General features: G+C 44.8%; 1 protein-coding gene and 1 long non-coding RNA gene across 7 annotated transcripts in view; one reads left to right on the top strand and one right to left on the bottom strand.

Moving 5' to 3' along the window:
- Prkn (parkin RBR E3 ubiquitin protein ligase) overlaps positions 1–22,819 on the top strand; it is a 1,203,648-nt gene that overhangs the window by 1,084,398 nt on the left and 96,431 nt on the right. The window lies entirely within an intron of this gene.
- Positions 5,544–22,819, bottom strand: part of LOC121823278 (uncharacterized) — a 43,319-nt gene continuing 26,043 nt past the window's right edge. The window contains exons 2-5 of one of the 2 annotated variants that reach the window (XR_006064690.2): positions 13,682–13,894; positions 12,735–13,036; positions 7,782–8,133; positions 5,544–7,240 (exon numbers count right to left, since the gene is read on the bottom strand). This is a non-coding gene — a long non-coding RNA (uncharacterized LOC121823278). Of the gene's footprint in view, positions 7,241–7,452; positions 8,134–12,734; positions 13,037–13,681; positions 13,895–22,819 lie in introns of those variants that run through there. The other variant, XR_013045147.1, reaches the window with a different exon arrangement.

Here is a 22,819-nt window from a genome sequence, read left to right as displayed (position 1 = left end):
AAACTCAGAGATCCGCCTACCTCTGCCTCCCGAGTGCTGCGATTAAAGGCGTGCACCACCACCGCCCAGCGAGAAGAGCACTCTTACCCCCAGCCTGGCAGACAGACAGCTGGAGTAGCTGGGGAACAGGCCCAAGTCCACGTCAACCCCAGAGTGTCCCATGGTCCCTGATGTGTGCGACCCACTCCTTGGAGGGTACCACCTAAGACGCCTTATTCTTCCTAAAATAAATTTCCCAGCAGTACCTTTCAAGAGAAGTCTTACTTGTCTTATTTTCCAAGAAGTTCAAGATCATCTTGACTACCATCTCCCTCGGAGATGGAGCATGTGCTGGGAAAGACAGTGTTGTGGCAGACAGAGCCCTCCCTGGTCAAAGTAGGACACGAAGTCATCCCTGGCACTTCCTTCACACCACATCCTTAAAGCTGAAAAGCACAGCTGCTCGGGGTGGTGTGTGTGTGTGTGTGTGTGTGTGTGTGTGTGTGTGTGTGTGTGTGTGTGTGTGTGTGTGTGATGGAAATTTGCTGCCTCTCCGCTTCCATCCGGTTCCTTTTCATGCTAGCTAACTTCTTCACAGACAAATAAAGTTATATAATTTTGTTCTGCCATGCTGCATCTGAGAGAAGGAAAGAGATCTTCATCCCCTTGTCCGTTAACCTGGTACTCAAATGAAACACCTCCCCACCTTTTTCATCCCCACACAAGTTTGTCAGAGCCCGTAAGAAGTGTCGCTGGATGTTTCTAAGGCTTAAAGCAAGGCATCTCGTGGAAGTGCAAGGTGGGAAAAAACACAGGAACAATGTTCTCTAATAATTAACCACACTGGTGAGTTAAGTGCTCTTGGCTCTTCCTGGGGAAGCCGGGCTATCCAGCAACATCCGAGTTAATTAGCAGGCACAGGGCTCGCTTCCATGCCTGTTGTACTAATTAGAACCGCATGTGTTGGTTTGTATCAAAGCCGGTTCACCTCGGCTCCCCACCGGTTACTCTGTCAGCAATTCCCCTGCAAGCTGCCTCTCCGCTTCCATCCGGTTCCTTTTCATGCTAGCTAACTTCTTCACAGACAAAGTAAGACAGGGAGGCCCCGTCTCATTCCCTCGCAATTATGCAGCATCCCAGTTAGAGCCAGAGCGTGTAGCAATTCCACCTTCATCCCAGCACATCTCCGGTGTTCTCAGAAACTGATGGCTGTGTGACTGAACCGCGAGTGTCACAGAAAAGCATTGGTGGCCTCCCACCTCCCAGACATTCAGGCAAGTGCTCTTTCCCTGGAAGCCATTTTTAATGGTCCTCTTAATCACCGCCATCAACAGTAGGAACTCTCCACAATATCTCAGGCTTGAAAAAGTATCTTTGAATATAAATGGAAAGCATAAATATTTGGATTTTCTCAGAGACATGCATGTGATTTGTTTTCATTTATGATTTTCTTTTAAACCATATCCCAATTACAGTGTAAAATAATAATCCACCAGACAGGATCTGAAGGGGGAAAATTCCATTGAACTCATTGCATTTCAGTTTTCTACGGAAGCAGCTTTTCTCCAGAATCTGATGGTTTTGTTGGTAGAAATTCTGACATTGGCAGTAAATATCCTTAGCTACTTCATGCCATGGATGAATCCTTTTGGCAGTTTGATTCTAAAAAAAAAAAAATTCAGACGCTATCTTGAGTATCATTTTTAAATACATAAAATAAAACATACAAAAGCTAAAGGAAAATGTAGTTTTCAAAATAATAAAAGCAGATTAAATAGATTAAAATGCATCCCTTTACTAATAATGCTTTAAATAACAAGCCAGTATCTTTAAAAATACAAATAAGATATCCCTTATCAGACACCAGGCCAGTGACAGTGCATGCCTAGAATCCTAGCACTTGGTGAGCTGAAGCCAGAAGGTTGTGAGTTTGAGGTCAGCCTTATGACAGGGTGTGTGTGTATGTGTGTGTGTGTGTGTGTGTGTGTGGTGTGTGTGTGTATGTGGGTGAGGGTGGGATAGATAGATATAACAGCCTGTACCCTGCTCCAAGTGGCTCCATGTTGTACAAAAACGGTGGTTTTTCAAGCCATGCCTTGCCCTGGGGGACTCCATTTAGCAAGCAGCAGCATCTGAGTCCGTTCTCTTCTTTTTTGGTTTTTCAAGACAGGGTTTCTCTGTGTGGCCCTGGCTGTCCTGGAACTCACTCTGTAGACCAGGCCGGCCTAGAACTCAGAGATCTGCCTTGCCTCTGCCTCCTGAGTGCTGGGATTAAAGGTGTGCACCACCACCACCAGGCTTTGAGTCTATTCTTTATGCAAATGCAGAGGCAGGCCACTCAGTACTTTGCTGTGCACACAGAGAACAACACCTGTCCGGCACCACCCACGAAGCACTGACCGGCGGACAAGCCACCTAAAGGTCAAGAATGTACCACCTCTAAGCTCCTCAAAGCCCACTGAGCCCCTGCAAGCACATGAGCTTATTAAAAGCTCAGAAAAACCAGGTCCAAGAACTTACAAATACCTGAACTGCGGAGAGGCAGGCATGTTCACCTGAATCCCATAACAAGGAAGACAGCTATGTTCATGGCTCCCACAGACCTGTCTTCTGATCACCAGGGATACGGTCCAGCATACAGAGAACTAACTCCTGACTATCCCAGGACCTTCAGCTCTTCTTAGTCCCCACTGCAGACCCCCACAGAGACCCTCTCTGTGGCCCCACCAGCCTTCTGCCTCTGCCTAAAGGAATGCCTCTTTGAACACCTGGGACCCAACAGCAGCCTCTTACAACCCTCTGAAGTAGCCACGCTCTGTATTAATATATGTAGATGTATTCTGCATATTAATATACGTAGATATATCCTGTATGTATCGTGTGATTTCAGAGTTAACATTAGTAGTTTAGGTTGCACTAGACAAACTTGTTTACCAGCAGCCAGCTATCCAGAGAAACTGGAACTACCTGTCAAATTTGAGGCTTCGAAACTGATACTACATACGAATGTATTGTTATTCAAACAAATTCTGAGAGTGTAGAAAAACACAGCACATGTTTGTCTGTTTCTGAGGTAGCAAACACACTCGAGAGGGGGAGAGAGACACGCGGGGATGGAGGCAAGCCAGGCAGGCGGCTTTGGAAAGGACCAGAAGTATTTCAGATTTTTGCTCAGATGTTGGAGTATTTGCATATTCAAACTAGGTTTGATGGGAATGATTCTCTAAACACAAAATCCGTGTTTCTTTCACCTAGACCTTCCTCCTGTGCATACATTTAAAACATTTTAATAGTGTGTGTGTGTGTGTGTGTGTGTGTGTGTGTGTGTGTGTGTGTGTGTGTGTATTGAAAGAAATGCCAATTTTCAGCTAGAGGTTAGTGAAATGGAATACATAATTTTTTCTCATCCAAGTATACAGACCCCATGAAGTCTCATTAATAGGCTTAAATTGTATAAAAAATAGGTCAGGTTTCATTTTTACCTCCATGATTATTAGTGATTTCAAGCATGTTTTCATATATCTGTTGACCATTTTTGTACCTTCTTTGGAGAATGTCCATTTAGGTCAGTGGTTCTCAACCTTCCTTCCTAATGCTGTGACCTTTTATTACAGCTCCTCATGTTGTGGTGACCCCCAACCATAACATTATTTCATTGCTATTTCATAACTGTAATTTCACTGTATCTGATATGCGACCCCAAAGGGGTCACGACTTACAGGTTGAAAATTGCTAATTTGGGTCTTTTGCCTAACTTTTAACCAGGTTCCTATTATTAGTAGCCATTGTAGGATGTATATGCGTTCTTCACACAGCTAATATTAATCTTTAACCAGACACATGATTTGCAAAATATTTTCTACCAATTCACATAGTGAGTTCAAGGCCAACCTGGGATACATGAGACCCTCTCAAAGAAGAAGAAGAGGAGAAATTCTCCTTTCCCCTCTCATATCTGCTTGGAGCACTTGGCAAACATTGTCTGTCTTTCCTTCCTTTTCAAACTCCAATAGGGCTGATTGGATTTGTTATGTGTCGGATTTCCTTAGACTTCAGCACTTCCTGGAATCAAGAGGTTCTCTCTTCTGAGCCATCCATACCATTTTGTAAAAACTTCTAACCTTTCTAATGTTCTTCTTTATCGGTGGCTAAAATCCGCCCTCCGCCATCCTGGAGTCTTTTGAAGCCCTGGCCATCCTATGAAGGATGACGTCACCCCGCCCACCAATGTCTGACAAGCTCAGCCATGCCCACCACACCCACTCTTAAGTTGGCAAACAGCTCAGAAGCACATGTTGATGAGTGGGGCATGAGTTTAAATCAGAGACTGGACATGGGCTGGAGCCTGGCTTCCACGGCACCCCTTGCTGTTGAGAGGACATGGTGCTTATTTCTGTGTTTGTTGCGGCTGACAGCTCACGGTTGCCCAAGATTCAGTGTCTCGGTTCGGAGTCTGGTCCCTGTGGGTCACAGGTGGTAGTGATGGAGTATGTATGGTCAGAGTGCTTTTCCTAATCTTACCTCTTCATGACCCAGAAGGTCCCATCACATCCACTCTGAAAATTGAAGCTTCTTCTCCCCTCTGGACTCCATCCATCTCCCCCACAGTTGCCAGGGTAACACCGTTCTCCTAGCCTTCTTGCCCAGCCTTTATAACGAACCACAAACAGACAGACAATATAGAACACACAACCCTGAAATTGAGTTGCTTGCATAAAGCATAAGTAGAATCCAATTCCACAGCCAGCTCTTGCTTATTCTTATATTGGTTGCACAAAAACATCAGCCTGTGACCTAAGGAATCAATTCATTCTCCCCCTCAGTATCATTTTGCCCATCTCCTGAGAATGACCCTGCTTTGTTGGGTCCTTAGGTTCCTATTTTGAACATAATCTGTCTTAATAGCCCCTCCCTTTTTTTTAACCAAACTATAGTAGAAAATTTATTTCTATAATTTTAAACTTCTTAATCTCAACATCCCCTAGCCCTCTCTTTTTGCAGGGGTGATAGATAGATTAAAGATGCCACCTGTGGGCATCCCAACACTCCTTCCAAGTGAGACGGGGGCACTGACATGTGTGACACTGTGAGATATGTAGGATGGGGGACAGTAGAGTTAAGACCTGCAATGTCACTCTCTTCCACGGATCCCTTCCCTCACAAAAGCATAATCACGTTTTGATTCAGCTTGTTATATCTAATCACCAAGCATCCCCAGCATCCCAGAAGGTTCCCTGCATCTCATCCCAATCCGAAATAACCAGCGTTCTGACTTCTGTCGCTACCAGCTAGTTCTATTTGCTTTTGGACTTCCAAATGCGCTCTCTAAGAACATTGTCCTGTCCATCTTCATCTGTCACCATGATGCTCAAGCTGTCCCACCACCTACTGCATGTATCAGAATGGCATTGTGCTCATTCTTGTGTGCAGTTGATTATATATTAACACCAAGACTCTCCTATGGAAGGTGTGATCTTGGCCTCACCTAAGCACCCCGCAGAATGAAGTTTCCTTAGCCTGACATGGAGGCCCTCCCACCCTCCACCCCAATCACACTTCCTACCAGGGTTTGGCTGCCCTGCTGTCCTTAGGAACACCAGAGCACTGTGCTGCCTACCGTACCTGATATGGCTCCGTGCTTTGGCTCATCGGAATCCCCTCACAATTTCTCTCTCTCTCTCTCTCTCTCTCTCTCTCTCTCTCTCTCTCTCTCTCTCTCTCTCTCTCTCCCAAGACCTCCCACCTGCTCTCTTTTCCCACATATCTTATCGGATGTGCTACCTTCAAGTGAGTGGTTGGATTTTGACTACCAAAAAGAAAGCAGAAGTTAAGGGTGTTAGAAATAGTATAAGCTTCTCTGGGCTAGACATAAGAAGCTGAGGGACAGTATAAGACCTCCATGAACACCCATGACCCTCCTCCTTCTGGACCACCTATCTGAACACAAACTTCCTGGAATCCCTAAAAAAAACTCTCTGTTTGTGACTTACTGGCCAAACACAGACAAGGCTGTGGCCAGGAGTCTTGGCTGGGTTCCAATGATGAGGGAGGACAGGAACAAGGTTATGTGGTGGCATTGTGCTCACTGTCACTCCAAACCCGCTTCTCCACATCCTTTGAGATTCATCTCAAGCAGCCTCATCTTCAGAGAGCCTTCCCTGTGTCCTAGCACCTCTCAATCTGTATTCCCCTAACAACCCATTTTCTTCTCTGCTGCCAACAGAACGCTTGAGGCTTCTCCACCGGTCTATCTGCTTAAGCCGAGATGTCTGTCTTGCTAATCATTATGCTGCTATTATACAGCTAGTGAAAGGTGTGTTGAACTGAACTCCTAAGAACTTAATGATTTATGTGCCCTATGTGGGCTGGAACTGTGTCAGTATTATACGTATCTGTATTAAATGACACACAGCACCAGACACATCATCCATCCTCAATAGCATTGATTGATGGATGAATACATGGATGATGGTTAAGACTGTAGGAATGGATGGAAGAGGCCCTTCTCCAAATGCCGCACTCCCAGTGTGTTGAAAAAGACAGCTATTCATCAGCACAAATGGCTCCTGAAACAGCAGGACTCTGATGAGCAGTAATGAGAGCGACTTCTTAATCCAGAGGCAAAAAGGAGGCTTCAAAGGAAACCAGCGGCAGCAAGCGTGGGTTCTAACGCAGGATGCCTGGCGGAGGTGGGCTTCCTCACAAGGACTGCGCTCCAGACAGACTGGGTCTCTTGACGGTGTTTTTTACCCTTACCCTGAAAACAATGTCTCGTTTCTGTGAGCAGAAGCAAACAAACAAAAAACCAAACCAAAACAACAAAAAACAGACACTGTCTAACTTCTCCCGAGTGTCCTAGAGGAGAAAATGCTTGTGCACAGGCTAAGAACTGTGACCTTGCAGAGAGGACCAAGGCTCTCTCTAGTGCTATCCTTAGTAACTTTCAAGTAAGTCCACTCATTGCTTGGGATAAAATGCTAACTAGCTTTGAGGGGCTGGGGAGATGGCTCCATAGTTACAAGCACATGCTGCTCTTGCAGGACCCAAGTTCAGTTCCCAGAACCTGCTCAGGGCAGTTCACAGCATCCTGTACCTCCAACTTCAGGAAATCCAATGCTCTCTTCTAGACTCGACAGAAACCTGAGCTATACATGCAACTTTCCCCCACCAAACACACATGCATGCACACACACGCATATGCACAAACAAAGTTAAAATAAACCAAGGCCAGTATGGTAGCTCACGCCTTTAATCCCAGCACCTAGAAGACAGAAGCAGGCAGATCTCTGTGAGTTCAAGATTAACCCAGTCTACAGAGCAAGTTCCAGGTCTGCTAGTGCTACACAGAAAAATGCTGCCTCAAATAATAAAAATAATAATAAATAATAATAATAATAATAATAATAAAATCTCTTTTTTAAGGAAATACTAGCTTTGAAAATTCAACTTCCCCCATCTCTTTGGCCCCCATATTAATACAAAGAAAGATAATTTAAAAAAAACTATGTACCAATTTGACAATCTGGATGCTCTAAATAAACATTGTATAGGGAGATATGCACCTGAAAGGGTAACAGTTGATCTAATCTTAGATTTATAAGAGTGGTATTTACTCTATAGCCCTTCTTTTCTGTAAACCTTAAAAAGCCAGAGCCACGTGGACTAAATGCCGTAGTTAACCCTATTGTTAAGTAAGGGACATATATGTATGCCAGGGTTAGCAATAATCTTTAGAAATTACTAGAAAGCCTTTGACTACAAGTAGCTCAAACAATAGACCGAAGGGAAGAATATATACACACCTGAAAATCAACTAGGCACTCTCAATAGTCATCACTTACTAAATGCAGGTATCAGTATCAGGTGGGAAGTCAGCACCTCGGTTCTTCTAAGGTATTATCGTGTTTGGACTTTTCTCTTGAGGTCTTGAAGAAATAAAACAAGTAAATGTGGACTGGGCATGATGTGGACACTGTCTGTCTCCACCTGGGATGCATGTAAGAGGTTCTTCTCATTCATCCCATGTGTGTTGTCCCTGGGACTTCTCATATCCTTTCTCCATGCTGGTATTCTATCCTGGAAATTTCAGCTCCAAAATCTGTCTCCTCAACTTGGTAAGGAAAAAGCAGCATTCTCTGCTTGATTTTCCTCTCCCTGTAAACCCAAGTACCATATACAGCATGTTATTAGTGTAACAGACATAAACAGGAAAAACAGGCCAGAACTAGACTCACACAGATATGATAAATTCATCATTGTAAATATACCAAGGCAGTTTTGTGGTACATAAATTCATACAGGATCACACACACACATTTAAAAATTAAATCTTTTTTCTTTTTAAAACAATCTTCTTTAGCCAGGGATAGTGACACAAGCCTTTAATTTCAGCACTCGTGAGGCAGAGGCAGAGGCAGGCATATCTCTGTGAGTTTGAGTCCAAGCTGGTCTACAGAGTAAGTTCCAGGACAGCCAGAGCTATATAGTGAGACCCTGCCTTTAAAAAAATGCAATCAATCAATAAAATAATTTTTAAAAGAATGATCAATAAATAGTGACAGGACCACAGGCATAAATCCAAGAGCCTAAACTATAAAACTGCTAACAGAAAGCATGGAGACAGTCTTTGTGTAAGCCTGGAGTAGTTGAAATGCAGAACATAAAAGAAAAAATGGATTAATTGAACTGTATCAAATATTTCAACCAAAACTACTCTTTCAAAGGTAGCTTAAGAAAATGAAAGGGCAAACCATTGGCTAAGAAAAGGTATTTGCTACTCTATCTGATGAAGGGCTACTATTCAGAAAGTATGAAGACTCAGCTCAGTAATAAAGATAAGAAGCCTAATCAAATAGGCCCCAAATAAACACTGATCCTGTGGGTGCTGCAGATGTCACATGGCCCTTTCCTAGTGCTGCTTAGGATGGTACACATGCTTGTCGGAACCCATCAAACCGAGTGATTCCAATGAGCACATCTCAGCCCACGATGCTTGTTTTTAAGAAAATCTCAGATTCAAGAGGGACCAGAAGGAGACAGACCTTGACAGACAGAGAAGAGATGTGGGCACTTCTCAGATGAGGTGGAAATACTGACGAAGGGATTTCTAGGATTAACTGATTAAGTTCAGTGGGGTAAGTGTCATCAATAGATAAGGATTTCCCTCTGAAGTGGCCACACACAATGCCTGACCCATATAGCTCTTTGTGTGGTGTTCAGACATTGCTTTAGATAGGACTGACTTTGAACAAAATTCCTGTCTTCCTTTCTACTGACTTTCTGATTTCCACTAAATCAGATGTTTGACCTTTCACTGTAAAGTTTTGGTCCACAAGGACAAAGAAATTAGGATATTCTTTTATCTGACCATCAACGTAGTCGGAGAAGGCATCTCGTGCACATGTCAGTCCCAAGGTCCTGTCAACGGAGGTAGTTGGCTCTTTCACAAAGCGCATGCCCAGGGGTGTCAGGGGAACGGGCTTAAATGATCATTGCTGGATTTCCCAGCATCTGCTTAGACTCAAGACAATTTACAGGAAGCCTAAGTCTACAGTAGATGAGGCAGTTTGAGGACAGGTGAACCAAAGATAACCGAAACCACCGGAATACTGAAAGCTGTAAGGGTTTTGGCACCTTTGGCCAGGTGGGGAATAGGAGTTGGAAGAGGTACCTGCTGAAGGGAACGTGGACTGTCTCCTCCATAAGGAGAACTGAAGCAGGATGCTTCAAGCAATCTAACGGACATAGGAGGCGACTTTCTATCCAGATACCTGACCATTCCATATACCAGGGCTCATATGACCTGGGACCCCTGTAGAACTCGGTAACCTGTACTTATCATGAGTTCGTTCTTCTCTTCAATATTTATTTAATTAAGTTAAATATTTATCTTCCCAAATCTCCTGATACCTTTAGTACACAATAAGACACATAGATCTCTGTTGCTGGGATTGAAGACTAGCAGTTATAGTTACAACTTAGTATATATAATATCTTAGATAGAACATATTAAGTATTAGATTCAGGTTCTTTAGGATAGGACACCTTTGAATGATTTTTATAACATGCTGTTTACCTATGCTCTATACTTCTCTGGATTTTAGAATGTGTTTCTTGCTTGATATTGTTTGCATTGGTTGTAGTTACATCTTATCTAGGTCATTATCCCTCATTATTTCTGGACAATATTTGATAACCATTCCTTTGTATATAGTCTTGTATTAGTTTAGAGCCTTCTTATTTAGACAAAAAGGGGGAGATGTAGTGGGTAGCCATTCCAGCTTGGATCTGGAAGTTCCAACCCCCACTGAGACTCTGGCAACTGTCACGCCTATGAGGCGGGGCGAGGGGAGGTGCTGGAAACCCGAGAGCTGGATGGGCGAGCGCTCTCTCTGGGCTCTCTCTGCGCCTGGACCCTGGACGGTGGAGATTGACTGTGCAGAGCTCCAGAGAACACCGCTGGATTGCGATACACCTTCCCCAGACCCCCGCAACCTATCCATTCCTTCATTTGTAAGTCATCCACTAAATAAATCTTCCTTTTAACTACGTGGAGTGGCCTTTATAATTTTCCCCAATAGATCTCAAACATCCCTGTGCCCCAAGGCCTGCCACGGTACCTTGTTTATATAGTAAATGCTCTACCAGGTCCACAAACAAACTGAGCAAAGGAATCCAAAAGAAACAGAAAATGCTCGTAGCATTAGGCCATGATCTTTTTATATAGACTCTATTAAGCCAATTTTAAACTAAAATATTTATTTCATGTATGCCAACTTTAGGATGCAAAATACATTTTTTTCTTATTGTTAAAAGTCTCTATAGATACTCTGTCTCAAAAAAAAGTCTCTAGAGATTCAATCATATTTTCCAGCCACAGAATATTTTGGCAACAATTTCCAACTAATTCTGCTTATTTTTCAGCAAGCCAAAACTCTATTCATGACATATTATATTTTGATCATCTTTTTTAAAAAATATAATTACCCTGGGGAGACATTGAAAAGTCAACCTTTTAATAAAGTTAGCTGTACTTGATGATAGAATATTACAGTGTCATTTAACTTAGGATATTTTTTTTTCAGAAAGTCACCCTGGTCAAACATACCAACGACCTTTGCTTTGCTCAGAGCTGTATAACTCATTTAACTAGTCATAGGCTTCTAGGAAACAGTAGAATGTATGCTGCAACATTAACTGAATACCAAAACAGATTCTCAACTACCTCCCACTATGGTATTTCAATAGAAGAATGCCAGAGCTCACTGGAAATCTGGGTCTTCTCTGGATATTTCATCTAGAATTAGAATATTCTGTGGGTAACTTTGTTCACTGTAAATGACTTGGGGCTAGAAGAGTGACTGACTCACTGGTTAAGAGCACCTGTTGTTCTTGGAGAAGACCAGAGTTTGATTTCTAACACCCACACTTAGGCAGCCCACAACTGCCTGAATCTCCAGCTCCAGGGTGCCCAACGCCTTCTTCTGGCCCCTGTGGGTACCTACATATGTGTGCATGCACAAACACATATACACATCAATAAGAATAAAATAACTCAAATGATTTGGGCTCTCTTTTCACCTCTACATGAGTAATATTTTTATGATACTAGGAGATGGCTTATAGGTAAACATACTGCATGGAGATGCAAAGAATGAGGGGGATATGTTTCCTTTGGTTCTGAACATGCTGCACTCTCTTATTTTCTGCACCTTGGTCAGTTGTGGATCTCTGTGTAGATCACTATCTACTGCAGAATAGAAGCTCTTCAGACGAGGGATGGGGATGTGAGATGCATCATTCTATGGGTATAACTATTAATCATTAGAAGTCAGTTTAATACTATATCCATTTGGCAGAATAGTAATAGTAGATTCTCCATGAGGGCCTCTGACTTGCCTATCCCCAGGTCTTGGCCTGTTAATGATGTCAAGTGTGGGTTTCATCTTAATGAGAAGGACTTAAATCCAATCAGAAAGTGGTTGGTGACTCCCCGGATGCCCATGCCACTATTGCACCTGCGTCCATGACTTTCCAGGACAATCAATATTGTAGCTCCCAGGATTCAAAGATGGGTATGACTGATGACTACTTTCTCTTCCAATAGCTTACATTGCACCTCCTAACACTAGGAAAGCTATCCAGTAGGAATGAAACATCTCATTTTGCCATGTTCTATGATTCAAGTATGTGGTATCTTCAAGCATTAGGGTCTCAATCATCAAGTTCTGGAAGGTAACCAAGAGGAATGGCAATAGCCCATAATGTTAGAGACCTCACTGGTCAACAACTTCAAAAGAAGCAACCTCTTCCTGGCTCTCTGCTTTTTGTTAGCCTGTGATGTCTAATAGGAGCATTGTTGTCCTGTTATAGGGTAATTCCATTTTAACTTTTGTGTATGTGTGTAGATACAAATACTGCAGGAAGATAAATATATCTTCCACAGTGTTAGGTTTCTAATGTGGTTTTATGTTCGTTTTGTCTTGAGATGGGGTCTTAGTATGTAGCTCTGGCTGTCTTGGAACTCACTCTGTAGACCAGGCTGGCCTCAAACTTACAGTGATATGCCTACTTCTGCCTCCCAACTGCTGGGATTAAAGGTGTCTGCCCCCATGCCTAGCTTTCTGATATGTTCTTTAATGAGAGAGAGGAAAGCATGTCTTGTAGTTTGCAGCCTGACAAAAATGAACCCACAAAGGTATAGTGCAAAATGTCATCAGCTTTCCAGTGTTCTTAAGCTAGGAGGCAAACCTTACCTGCGCTCTGGTGCTTGCCAAGGCTAAAGCAAACACTTCACCCTAGGTGGCTTTCTCTGGTGATTAGGAGCCCACAGTCTCACCCACGGTCAGAGCTTCAGATCGCAGGAACCGCTGGTGGTGAGCAGAAGTGCTAGGCAGCCCTAGTGAGCTCGCCATGCCTCCAAGTCCCTTCCAGAGATGGTGTTTGCTTCCCTTCCTCCAGCCAAGGCAGATGTAGAGACCTCTGCCATCCAAATGACATCGACTCCAGCTTTAAAATGGGCAGCTTCTGGTCGTGATAAGACTTTCCCACCAAGGTACTGGAGAGGCAGAGAGAGATGCAACTCTTCACCCACCATTTACGGATAGGTGCTTCTCCCTGGACAAAGGTTGCCTGTCACATTGAACAGCCCCACAGAGAATGTGAGAGACTCAGCAGAGGTGGAGGCAAGTCGTCGTCCTGTATCACCATGAGCACAAAGCTGACAGTCAGTGGGCTGCAGAAGAAGAAAAGCGGTCCTGCACTTTAAACACAACCTTTGTGCTCCATGGCTAAAATGTCTGCATGCCTCAGAAATGCTCCTCCGTTATTAAGTCAAGGGCAATCGTACATCATTTGAATATGGGAAGGAAGTAATTGATGTTTTCCCATTATGGAGCATTTGGTCTAAACACTGGCTCAGCAGCACACAGCATGCAGACATTTTAGGAGACAGGCAGCCATGGGAGGGAGACAGACTGCTGCCTCTGCCGCGGCAGGGGTCACAGGCTGCTGCCACAGCTTCCAGGTTCACGGCAGCTGCGCTGATGGCCTAGCATACCAGGCATGCGGTGTGCTCGATGAAAGCGCTCTGCGATTCCTTCTACTTAATAATTAAATTTTCAATCATTCCCTCCAATAATGATCATGATTAAAGAATGACAACACGCTTCTGAAATCTGTAAGTGGCATAAGAGACACTGACCTTCTTTAGAGAGTGAGGCAGCTCCATGCAGATTTATTTATGTTCCTGGGTTCTGTCTTCAAAGGTTTTCCTTAAAGGGACAGCCTCTCCAGCCATGGAGATGGGGACATGTGGATGGTGTTCTCGTTCTCTCTCTAGATTCTTGAGCAGCCCCAGTCACTACAGAATGTGCTCATTTTCTAGTCAGCCTGGATCACCAAGAGTCCACAGCCTCTGCAATACCAAACCACAGCTTTTGCAGCTCTCTTGATCACTGATACTCTCTTTCCAAATCACTGCAAAGGAAGGAGCAAAGAAGGCCTCCACAGACAAAAGCTCTGTGCTCAGCTATAAATGCTGGCCTTCTTAGATGCAATTTTAAATAATATCCTAACACACAAGGGAAGCTGCTGATTTCCAGTCTCCCTTTTTCTCAGAACCAGTATCTCCCTATAAGCAACAGTTACACCCAACAGTAGGTTATTTATTTTATTTCTATGTGTATGTGCCCAGGTGAGTTTCATATGCACCCATGTGCATGCAGAGGCCACAGAGGCCAGAGAGGATATCAGATCCCTTAAAACAGAAATTATGGGTTGGGTATAAGGCACCATGTAGGTGCTATGAACTGAACCCCAGTTCTCTGGAAGAGTAATGAGTACTCTTAACCACTGAGCCATCTCTCCAGCCCCTTGGTATTCTTATGTCTTGGTTTGCTATGTACCATTTTCTTGTTTTAGTTTTCTGCAGTCTTCAGATTACCGAGTATACACCAATTGATAACCCTGGCATATTGACAAAATTAACCTCCATTCGCTCTTTCTCTACTCACCTGGGGCTGGGAAGAATTAAAGAAGTATTTGAGGGCATGCATGTGCAAACATACACATAAATGCAGGCACATACATGTGAGTGTGCTTGTTTCTTCAGTAGAAGGGTTACAGATGAGAAGTGAGTGGTGAAGCCAGCAGCTTTAAGCCCAGACAATCTGACTCCAGAACTTCACATTCTTAACCAGTGTCCACAGCTGTTGAGGTCCTCATGGACCACAAGGAATCAAGTCTTCTCATTTGTTAAGCTCTCATTAAACTGATTATATGACTTAAGTAATTTTAGAACTTGTCCCTGAATTATGAACACAAAGTCATGTGCTGTTTTTAAAATTTAGCTAGATATATTTAAATAACTGAAAAATCTGTCTGGTCACATACCAACTATGACAGAATACTTGATTCTATTGAATCCAACAATACTAAGATGGAAATATAGTAACATCTCATACAACGGTGCAAAGGTGAACCGAGAGATTTTGATGGAGGGATAATCTACACAGACATCACTAACAGTGGTTGTACTTGAGACTTTTCACCTTTGCCATAGTATAAAAAGTACTATTCGCATTCAGAAGAAACTGTGCTTCAGTGTTTAAGATTTGATGTTCCCCAGGACCACAGTCTGTGGTACTATTCCTAGTAGTGTCTGGGGTTGCTAAGCTGTGATATCCATAGGGTAGTTGTATTAAATACATTCTTAACTTACAATATTTTCAACTCATGATATAGTCATTGGTGTCTTTAATCAAACTGAAGAGCATCTGCCTGTAAAACTTGGAGCGAAAGTGGTGAAGAGCATATCTTGCTTTTCCAGAGGTGGAGAGGTGAATTTGGATCCATTACCCATGTCAGGAAGTTCAAAACCACCTAAAATACCAGCTCCAGGGGACCTGATGCCCTCTTCTGGCCTCCACAGACATCTGCACTTACATGCACATACTTACAGACACACAGACACACATACTCACAGACACACACACACGCACACGCACACGCACAAGCACAAGCATAATTAAAAATAAATAAATAAATAAATAAATAAATAAATAAATAAATAAATAAATAAATAACTTGGAATTAAAGTCAAAGACTCCTTGTTCATCTCCTGTGAGTTATGGAATCATCACCATGACAACTGTAAGTAAAACTCAGCCCTATAAAGATTCTAGTCAATGCCCCAGCTAAAATTGTTGCTTTTGATACAGCCTTTAGGAAGTTTAGAAGACAATCCCCAAAGCTATACAGGGGCCAAACCTAGTGCAATTGTATACAATGAGGCAATGCTCTTTAACCCTCAGCCTCTTTAACCCTCGAAAGATGGAGAGGCAGAGAAATGCTTACAAGAACCAAGACGTAATATTTTACATTAAAAGAGTACATCAATCTAGAGTTTTGTGAACTTTCAGCATTTAGGGGTGGCTTGTTAAGGAAGCAGGTCAGCCTTTTACTTAGGTTCAAACACTAGTTAAGGAGTTGATTTAGACTTGGGAATCAAGTTGAATTCTACAACATTTACCATAAGAACCGAAGCTGTTTTGTCTGTGTATGAAGATAAGAGCAACATGGGTATGGTAGAAGGGGCTGCTCTTCAGTTTTTGTTTTGTTGTTGCTGCTGTTGTTGTTTGTGTTTCATTGTGGATAGAGTTTCACATAGCCCAGGCTGGCCTATAATTCACTTTGCAGCCAAGGATGATAGCCTTGAGCTGCTGATCCTCCTGTTTCCTCTTTCCAAGAACCAGGATTCTATGTTGCCCCATGCCCGGCTGGGTCACTCTTTTTTGTAGTCCATTTACCACAGTGAAAAACTGGCTTTGTGAGGAGGTAGAGGTGATTTTCTGTCATACCAAAGCTTAAGTGGAGTGAAATGGGAATGGGGCACACAGAAGAGCTCCGTGACAGTTCCCCCTCCATCCCCATTTCTCAGAAAATCAATTCAATGACCCGTTGCTCTGAGCTGGCTCCCCTGCCTCTTTAGTAAAGAAAGCATGTTGCATTTATCTGTTTTCCACTCTTACCCCAGAACACCTGAAGGTGCAAAACTTTAAGGAAAAGTGGTTCAGTCAGCTCAAGGTTTAGAGGCTGAAAGTGCTGGAGCCACAGGCCCTACATTTCATGCCTGATGGTGGTCCCCTTGGCTGCGCTGCATTATGGCAGATGGCATCCATGGCAAAGGACGCTTCCAGGAGGCACAGGTCACACGGTGAACCCAAAAGCCAGAGAGTGGGAAGGAGCCAGTCAGACTCTTTTAGAGGAGCCAGTTCTCCTGAGAACTAACTCTCTCCTCAAAACCTGCACCAGTCCCCTCAGAGGAGGATAGTGCACGTGACCCAATTACCTTGTACTCGTCTCCACCTCTTAAAGGGCCCGTCACCTCAATACCACACACCAAGGGCAAATCTTCTTGTGTGCGAACCCTTAGAGGATACACTTAAGCCATATCCCAGCCACACTGGCCTTCGGAGAAACTTTAGTGTGTAGAGAACATTGCCAAGAGAAAACCACAGCTCCTGTCTTAAAGGGAACAGAGGTAGTTTATCCTGGAGTCATTTTGAGTGATCATGGTCCAGGAACACAGATTTGGGTCACCCCAAATTCCATGTTCCAACACAGAAGCAGTTTCATGATGTTTTATAGCATTAAGGAACAAAGGAAGTCATATATCAAGTTTAAAATACATTGGTGGGTGCATCAGAGAGGTGGGTACAGAGAGATGAGGGAAAACTTGTCCATAGGCCCCAGATGTTACATGGTGACATTCTTAGCTGTTGGGTTGGTGGAAGCTAGTGGTTAGAGAAGTTACTAGATTCCAGACATTAATCAATTAGTCACTGGATGTTAGTTCAGAGACTAGTCAAGGAATGGCTGCTCTGGAGGACTAGAACTAGCCCACGATAAGGTAGCTAGCCTCAGGACCTGCAACATTCCAACCTCTCCCACTGTACTCTGGTTCTATCAGTCAGTCAGTGTCTGAAGACACAGTTTACTTCCAGACGTTTTGGTTCACGACATACAACAGGTGTGTAGCTCAAGGAGTGAACACTTGTTCTCCATCCTCTGGCTGCTGTTTGGAGACACATAATACAATCGGACCTCCTACATCTGACCACTGAGAATCAGAGCTGGAGTGAAGCTATAGAGAAGATGACTCCGAGGTCAGCCGAGAGATGGGTGCTCCTGTCTGTGGTTCCATGACAACTGGCTGTCTCCTGGGGGAGGGGGGGGGTAATGTGGAAGGTGAGCAGGGCAGTGCAGTTAAAAGGAAGAATCACAGATGTTCATTCCCACAGCATCTTTGTCCTAGTCACACTCTGGTGCTGTGCCGTGCTCTTGTTTAGGATGAGTAAAGCCCTAGCTGTCTTTATGGACCATCAGATTCCTCTGGTCGTGGAGGTCCAGTCAGTGCCAGTCTGCTCTGACTAAGTATAAGACCCTGCCCATCACCTCTGCAGGGCAGATCTGGACTCTGGCTTCTGAGTTCTTCATTACAGTCCAGACACCAATTTCCAGCATCTCCCAGGGCCGTTTCTTCGGTGCGTGGGTGTCTTGGCTGGCTTACTCAGTTTGAGCTCTGGTTTCTATGGAATTGGGAGTCTGAGGAGAAGCAAGTCCCCCATCAGACAACTGGTCATACCTCACAGCCCTAAGTGGTTCTGAGTCACTGCCTCTCCATAAAACAAGCTTGCCCTGGGGCACATGAGGAGCAAGGGTGCCACATGTAAGGACAGAGGAGGGAATCTTTTTCCCTTTCCTGGTATTCGTCTTCTGCTAGCTTTCTTGTTGCTATAACCATTTACCCAACAAGAAGCAGTTTAAGGAAGGACTTTATTGTTGTGGGGTGTTTGGGGTACTTGGTTAGTTGGTTTGGTTGGGGGGGGGAATTAAATGAAAATGGCCCCCATGGGCTCATAGGGAGTGGCACTGTTAGGAGGTGTGGCCCTGTTGGAATAGATGTGGCCTTGTTGGAGAAAGTGTATCACTGGGGGTGGGCTTTGAGATTTCAGAAATGGTCCCTCTCTCTTCCTGCTGCCTGCCCACCAGGCAGATGTAGAACTCTCAGCTCCTTCGCCAACGCCATGTCTGCCTGTGCACCATAGTAAACTAAACCTCTGAACCTGTAAGCCAGCCCCAATGAAGTGGTTCCCTTTATAAGAGTTGTCGTGTCATGGTATCTCTTCACAGCAATAGAACGCTAAGACCTGGGGGGTGGGGTGGGGTTAGTTTCGCTTTTGGCTGTTTGGGGTTGGTTTGTTTGTTTGTTTGTTTGTTTTGGCTTGTGGTTTAAAGTGGTGCAGTCCATCATGGCAGGCAAGGCATGGCAACTGGCCACACTGTCCGCAGTCAGGAAGCAGAGAGAAAAATGATTGCTGGTCCTCACTGGCTTTCTCCTCCAGTATGCGATCTAGTCCCCTAACCCATGGGATACTGCCACTTAGAGGAGCGTTAGTTAGTTGATCATCTCTGGGAGCACCCTCACAAACGTACCCAAGGCTAAGTGCCACCAGTGTCCTGGGTTTTTCCTAATCCAAGCAAGCTGACAGACGATGTAAATTAGCCACGGGGAGCCTCCTCTGAGTTCCTCTGTCTGCCCCTCTAGTTACTTATGTTTAAGTTGTTGAAGCAAATGACCCAGCTTGGCGGTTGTTTGGCTTAGAGTATATTCCAAACCAGGAGACAGCATCCAGGTTGTCAGGTTTTGAAGCCAGGTCACTGCTGTTTGGTATTGGCAGAATTGACAGCGCACACAAATTATAAATTGCAGATATAAATCGGGTGATTGTAACAACCATACATGGAACTTCTCTTCTGTCAGGCTGGTCGAGATCAATAACCACAAGCCATTTATCCAAGATAATGCTCTTACCTGAACCCTGATGGTCTCATTCATAATGCCACAAGTAAGCCATCCAACAGGGTGACAACTGTCTCCTCTGTATTGACCCCTTGTCACTTTATTTTCAGCTGACAAAATATCAAACCCACTGACTTCTTCATTTAACCTTGGGGTGAAAGCACTGGGCTCCCTATGCAAGCAAGAACCCCAAATAAGTTCCCGCCGAAAATGTTTTATTTTAACTTAACAATGGCACTCATTGGGGCTGGTCTGCACTCTGGGGTGTAAGGATTGCCTCGCAAGTCAGAGGAAGGGGAGAAGGGCGGCAGAAGGTTCTGGGGCTTCCACAGGATTTCCAGTTAGCCTGGTGGCAGTGGGACCTCCCATCCCTTCCTATGCCCTCAGCTAGAAGAAAACAGGTTAAAGAGCTAACACATCTGTGGGTAACCAAGGTGCGGAGACTTGGAGGCAAAACTCTGTCAATGGGGTCCGTGTCCCTGGAGGCTGCATGTCCCCTCCCTAGTTATGATTTCAGCAAAATGACAACTTATTTAAAACACTGTGAGATTGGCGTGAGGCTGCCTCTGTGCTGGCTTTGTAAACACAAACAGTTCTTCAGTGTGAACTACATAGGTGACAGTGTCTATTTCAGTGTCAAAAGATTGGCCCAGTCTACAACCTCAAGGCATGTGCTGCCTCCTGCCAGGCAGAGAATGAGGAAGGAAGGAAGGAGAAAAGAAGAAAGGGTCTGGGTAAACGTGCTACTCAGCAAGTGTGAGGCCCTGAGTTCAGATCCCCAGCAAACCCAGGAAAGGGGAGGCGGAAACGGTCCTAGGTGAAATAAGAGCTCCCTGTTCAGTGTGGACTCTGCCCCGAGGCAAAAGGACAGAAAGAAACAGGGAGACATACAGTGTTTTGCTCTGGTTTCCACACATGAGCATATACACAGGCAGACACATGCACCCATACACTCACATGCATGTACCACACATACACATTATACCCCATGTACACATTTGTGCACACACACACATGCACAGAGACAGCTTTATCTGTTACAGGGGTGTGTGTGTGTGTGTGTGTGTGTGTGTGTGTGTGTGTGTGTGTGTGTGTGTGTGTGGTTTTCTTGATATAGAGTTTCTCTGTGTAGTCCTGGTTGTCCTGGAATTTGCCCTGTAGACTCGGCTGGCCTCGAACTCACAGAGATCCGCCTGCCTGCCTGTGCACCACCACACCCGGCTGTCTGTTATACTTTTATATGATTAAAGCAAAATGACTTCTCCATATCAGCAAGTGCTCGGTCTGAGCAGTAGCCAGAGTGGTTATTACATCACCCTCTGTATTTTCTGTGTATCTGAAATATGTCATTACATACATATATGCATGCATACACATACCAACATGTTTTTAAATACATGAGAAAGAAAGTGGAGAGAGAATAGGAATATGTGATCTCCCCCTCCCATTATTTCATTTACAGGGAGGAGCCTTTTCTAAACTTAAGCCAGCGCAGAAAAGAAAATTATCCATAACTAAAACAACATGTAAATCCGTTTCCACCGAGTTCAGTTCTGGAAAGGTTTGGGAGTATTCTGTGTCATTTGGGGGTTAAAAGTGAGTTTTAGGTTTCAGCAGTGGGAAGCCCTGGACTAAAGCATGTCAGAGAATTGAAGAACTCAGCCCCCCAGGGGCAAAGTGGTCCGTGAACAGCAGTCCCTCTCGGAGTGAAAAAGAGCTTTGCTCCACTTCACAGGGGGACTTAACTGGTCCTAGTAGGCAGGTAAGGGGTTGCTATAGTAACAGCTCCGTGTGGGGTGAGGAGAAAAATGGGGTTTAAAAAAAGGATGTTTTTCCTTCTCTCGGGTTCTTGCCTTAAAAGATCATTTAGAAGTCACCTACCCTGCACTGGATAAACAGAGGTCCCACTTAGCTGTAAGGGAGGAAAGAGTCTCTGTCCCTCACGCCAGCTGCTCCCGGACCCCAGGGCACAGGGTGGCTTTGAGACCGAATTAGAAATACTTTTCTGGGGGAGGGTGGTATTGTCCTTCCACCTGCCTACTGCAGGAAAATAGGTTGATGGATGGAATGAAGCCCGAATTCAAAGAAACCCAAAGAGCTGCGTGCTCCGTGACTGCCTCCCACATGTGCCTCCCTCTCTCTGGCTCCTTGTTCCCAGAGCAGGAGGGTGGGTGGGAATTAGATAAGGATAAATTGTCTCACTTGTGGAGAGCTTTAATTTGATAGTGAGGGAAGGCCTAATAAATCATTGGGAGAAAAGGAGCTCCATTTGGTTTAAATTTCAAAGTACAGTTTAGGTTAACAAGGTTAAAAACAGATTGCCCTCGGAACAGGTACGCATGCCTCCCGCAGCCCTCACACACCCAGACATCCTGTCTCTTCCCTTCTTTTGAACAGTCCTAGCTGACTCAGGCCGTGGGAACTTGGCCTCCTGTACCTGCCTGGCTGGTAAGGCCCAGGCCTGGACTCCCAGTCAGCTCCTCCCAGTCTCCCCTGCCCAGCAGACCTCCCCAGAAGCCCACAGCCCTGGCACCTCCCGCCCTGTTTCCCTCCTGTGCCCCCTGAATGAAAAAAGGAAATAAAAATGGAGGACATGACTGCTCCTAGGTATGGTAGAGGAGAATGTTTATTGTAAATATAAGGGAGAGCTTAGCCAGAGGCAGAGATATCTGGGTCTGAGTGAACATGGCCAGACTAAGCGGAACCATGTAAGGAGACGGGGAGGGAGAGCCAGGAGACCAAGAGGCCAAAAGGACCAAAGGGTACAAAGGACTAATAAACCCAAAATATCTGGATAATATAGGGAAGAGCATCTGTGGGGAGGGCAACCCAGCCCCTGGGCTAGAGAGTCCAGGGTAGGTAGGCATATGCCAGCAAAGAGAACTCTGTACTAGGTAGAGACAGAGGGATGCTGGGAGAACCTGGCGGTCAGGGTCAGCTTTGATATATTAAATAGGCACCTCTGCCATTTGTCCTGGGTTTGAGACCTAACACCCCCAACATCCTGGGGCCTGCATCAAGGCAGACCCTCCACCTACAAGCCCTTCTCTCTAGTCTCCTGCTCCACTTTAGATTGAGAGGGGTCCCCTCGCACCTCAACTGTCCCACCAGAGGGTCCCAGCAGACAAAAGAAGCCCTCGTGGTAAAGCTTTGAGTCCTCTGGAGGCTGACAGCAGGCATACAGGGCTCATCCCATCATGGTGCTCAGATGCTCATGGCCCCAGCTACAGGGACGCACTTTGCAGTAGCAGGTACCACGGTATGTGGGCTTCGCGAGTGCTGCATCACCCAGCCTCGCCGCTCTGCAGGGAATGCAGACGCCCCACTCTCGGGCTCCCAGTTGGCGCTTAGATGGCTGCCAGTAAACTCTAAGATGTCCTGAAGTCCGTGAAAAAAGGGCCAGGAGTCTTCCATTGAACCTGAAGAAAAGTAGGCTTTCCAGAGGTATGATTTATGGGGAAGGTGCCCTAAGGCCAG

Source organism: Peromyscus maniculatus, chromosome 16 (assembly GCF_049852395.1).
Source record: "Peromyscus maniculatus bairdii isolate BWxNUB_F1_BW_parent chromosome 16, HU_Pman_BW_mat_3.1, whole genome shotgun sequence".
NCBI classification, from domain to species: Eukaryota; Metazoa; Chordata; class Mammalia; order Rodentia; family Cricetidae; genus Peromyscus; species Peromyscus maniculatus.
Note: the sequence above shows the minus strand (reverse complement) of the source record. Positions and strands in the feature narration are given on the sequence as shown.